Source organism: Athene cunicularia, assembly GCF_003259725.1.
Source record: "Athene cunicularia isolate RWA chromosome 21 unlocalized genomic scaffold, athCun1 chr21_part1, whole genome shotgun sequence".
Classification (NCBI taxonomy): Eukaryota; Metazoa; Chordata; class Aves; order Strigiformes; family Strigidae; genus Athene; species Athene cunicularia.
Window position 1 is genome coordinate 5,444,110 of NW_020799127.1, and position 3,933 is coordinate 5,448,042.

The following is a 3,933-nucleotide window of genomic DNA, read 5'->3' on the forward strand; positions in this document are numbered from 1 at the left end:
CCCATGAGGTCTCCTGGAGGAAGGGGAAGTGGATTTTGGGCAGCTGGAGGGTTCGGGAGCGTCTCTTTGCGCTGCCCCTGCTCTAGACCAGGGGTGTGCAGGCAGCGTGGGGCCTTTCCCACCCTGGGACCAGAGCACAGGGCTTGTGCTCATGCTTGGGGACGTGGAGGGGTCTGGCTCTCCTGGGGACGAGGCTGAAGGAAGGCGAAGATCACAGTAATGTTCCTTGAATCTGCCTTCTGGGCTGTGGTGGGGGCTGTGAAACCCATATCCTGTTATCCTCTGGAGCAGAAAAAATTGCCATTCCTTCCCTCCACTGACCTGGAAATTGTTAACATGTTCCAGTGGCCCGTGGGTCAGCAGCAGCATTGCCTGGGTCGCCACGCTGCATTGTGCGGGGGGGAATTAGCCACCTGTTCCCCAGCCCTAATCCCGCACCCAGGGCAAGGGCGGCCCCGCTCCGCTGGCCTCTCGCACCCTCTGCTCCGCAGGCACAAAAAGGCCAGTTAACCTGGGAACCGCCTGGCTTGGAGATCAAGGGGAAGGGGGTCCCTTTGGGCAGGGGAGAGGGGAGAGCGGAGGAGGGCCAGACCAGTTCAGCAGCTCCGTTTCCACCCCGAACTCACAAGCCCTTTGGCCCCGCACATCCCTAGGGTGGATAGTGGATGCTGGGTGCTGAAGCCTGCTCCTCAGCTTGCTTTACACCCACATTTTACACCGTTCAGGGCTGCAGATGAGCTTTGTTTGTACCTATTAGCAGAGACAAAGCGTGGCCTGAAGCCAGCTGCTTCCAGGTGGGGTTTGCCAGCGGGCACTGCTCGGCACCAGGCAGTCTGTGCAACGGGAGCGGGGCGAGACTTCTCAGCTCCACCGAGCAAACTGCTGCAGGAAAGAGAAGAAAAGCACCACGGTAACTTAAAGAGATGGAACCAGAGCACAGGCCCAGGCTGTGTGTGTCGTTCACCATCAGCTTTCCAGCCCTGCGCTTGGGGCTGTTCCCTTGTGAATGAGTGGAGGCATGGATGCTCTTAGGAGCCCTCAAAACTTCAGAAGGGCTCTGGGGGCCCTTTTCCTGGGACACTCCCGACACACGGTACTGCCAAGGCACAACTGTTGGCTGCAGGAGGACTATCTCCTGAGTTCTGAGCTTTGGAAGGGGCGTTTTGATTTGGCTTTAGGCAGAAAGAAGGGACAACATTCACACGCACAGGTTTCTGCCCTGGGGGAGTTCAGTGGAGGTAGGTGGTGAGATCCCTTCAGTGGGGCCAAATCCTTTGTAACAACAGGAGCAGTTACAAACTGGTTACGGGTTCCAGTGAGGACACCTCTTGTTTACCTGAGCTGCCTGCCTCCAGCCTGCTGTACATGTTTCCCTTCTCTGCAGGTCTCGGCAGCCAGCCTGCTCACACGGTCACCGGGAGAGGCTTTTAAGCATCTTCTGAACTTGAACCTTGGCAGCCCAGAGGATAAAGTGCAAAGGAAGGCGAATGGCTGAGTGGAAAACAAGCAGGTCCCTCATGTCATAAAACGGGCTGTGAATTCCCCACAGCCTGACACTCAGCACAGACGAGTGCCCATAGCCCGGCTCAGTAAGTCAAACAGTAGCACTGGCAGCACTCTCCGACTGTTCCTGGACTGCCCTCTGCTCCCTGGAGAGCTCTGGAGCCATCCATATGGGGAGCATGTGCAACTTCCCATGCAGTGTGCTCTGCATATGTTCAAGCACAGGGAGGGAATGGTTCCAAAGCCAAGGGACCCAAAAAAAAAAAAAAAAAGAATGCCTGTGTTGAAAAAGCTTTATTCAGACCTCGTACTTCCACACTTCGATGTGTTACTCAGCCTGGTGTTGGGCTGTTTGATGCAGATGGGCTGAAGCTTTGGGGAGTCAGACTTACAGTGTCTCAGAAAGACCCAAGGCTGTGTAGAATGGATATCCAGACTCCCACTACGGGTGGAAGTTGGGAAGAAGGATGTCAGAGACGTTTTGGTAACCCCATCCCAGCGCTCTGTGGCCCCCTCAGCTGGAGATCCGCAGGTGGGGCAGTCTGGCCGTGAGCTCTTGTGTGAAGTCACTGCATTTTGGAAGCTCCTAGAAACACCTGCTCGTTCCTCCCATGCCACCGCACAGGCAAGAACGGACACAGGGCGGCGGGAACGGTCACTGGGATACGGGGAGAGGCAAGAGGAGAGAACACACGACAACATCTGTGTGCGAGGGGCTGCCACAGCTGCCGCAGGGCCCGTGAAAGCTCCCCGTGGCTCCATCTGGTTTGGGGACAATCCCAGTTCTTATGGAAACACATGGCTGACATCTGGGGAAACAGGAAACGGCGGCAAGCGTTGCCCCAGCAACGGCGTGTCCCTCCGTCTGGTCCCCCACCGGGAGAGCCATGGGATCGGCAGCTCACCCCGCTCGGGGAATTCAAAGTACAAGACCAAGGCGACTGATTGATGGCTCGGGTTCAATGGGGAGGGATATGATTAATAAGTGTTATGGCCCCATTGTTCCTGCTGTGCGGCTGTCAGTGCTGGTTAGCTCTGATGGACGCTTTGATGACTCTATGCCCATGAGCGAGCCACTGACTTGATGAATCTCAGCCAGCAGAATAATATTTGCTACGAACCCCTTCTGCCTCCTGTGGACAATAGCGGGGCCAGCCCACATTGTGCGGGGTGTGGGATCCGAGTGGGGTACGGAGGCTTGATTTTTCCTCAGCACGGCAGTTCGGCAGCACTCGCCTCTTCCCATCACATCACCCCCTTTACGGGATCGTGGTCCCTCGTCCTCGCTGGCAACCGGCTCTGCCAGGGAAGGAGAAGGAATTCCAAAGCTTTCTTAGAAACACAAACTCAGGGGCTTTCAGGCTGGAGCCTCACCACGCTCTGGAACTGACAGCAAAATACTTCTTTGTGCCAAACATTTATGTTTTGCAATCCAGTGTGTTTTCTTTAGGTGCTGTGCACCCGGGCGAGGGGCAGGCACATGCTATGACAGCATCTTGTGAGCCGTGTGTCAGTGAGCTCTGCTCTTGGCTCGCTCTGGGGGCACAGGGCTGCCATGAACCTGCCCTGTGCCTTGACCACCCACTCGCACTCGGGCCCTCGGAGGTACTGGGGGCTCTCCGGGAGAGGAGAATGCTGCGGGTGTATCCTGTCTCCCCACTGATGGCTGCTGCAACCTGCATCATCCTTACCAAAAATGCCCTGTTCCAGCAGGAACCTTCTTCCCAGACCGCTGTCCTGCTGTTCAGGACAAAATGATTTCTGAATGCAGAGCTCAGCCGCCTTCTCCTTCCGCTTCGAGCAGCACAAAGCAAACCTCCCCCCTCCTCCAAGCAGCAAGCAGGGCCGGGAGTGCAGCGGGAGGGGATGCTCAGCCAGAGCTGCCCCAACACGCTCTGCCCAGTATGGCTCATTGACTCCACCAGTTCGTCTCCTGCTGGCTGGCTGTCCTTTCTGATGTTTCAATAAGGATGCTGCCGCAGAGCGTGAGCTAAAGCTGGAGCTTTCCCCGCGCAAAAAGGCAGCAAAGTTTGGCTTAGAGCTGATTTTATTCAGCTTGAGGGAAAAAGCAGAAACCCCTGTGCAGGGTGGGCATCCCCTCGAGGGGTTCTTAGGGGTTTATTATGAGCCCAGCAAAGAGTAGCCCCCCCCCCGCCTTTTTAGAGGGGCGAGGAGCCAAGGTTTTAGCAGTCGGTTAGAGGGCCCTTGGCAACCCCTGCAAAGCTGCTGGCGGGCCGGGGCTGCTGCCCAGCTCCTCTCCACTGGGCTCCTCTGACAAAAGGTCTGCGTGGTGCCCAGCCAGGCTGCCAGGCTGCAATGCCCACAGGCCGGCAGGGAAGGACCAAGCCCTCCCAGCTTGTGGTTTCACAGTCCCCTAAATGCATTTCATAGTTAAAGGCAGGATTTATTGGACCAGACTCTCAGGGAGAT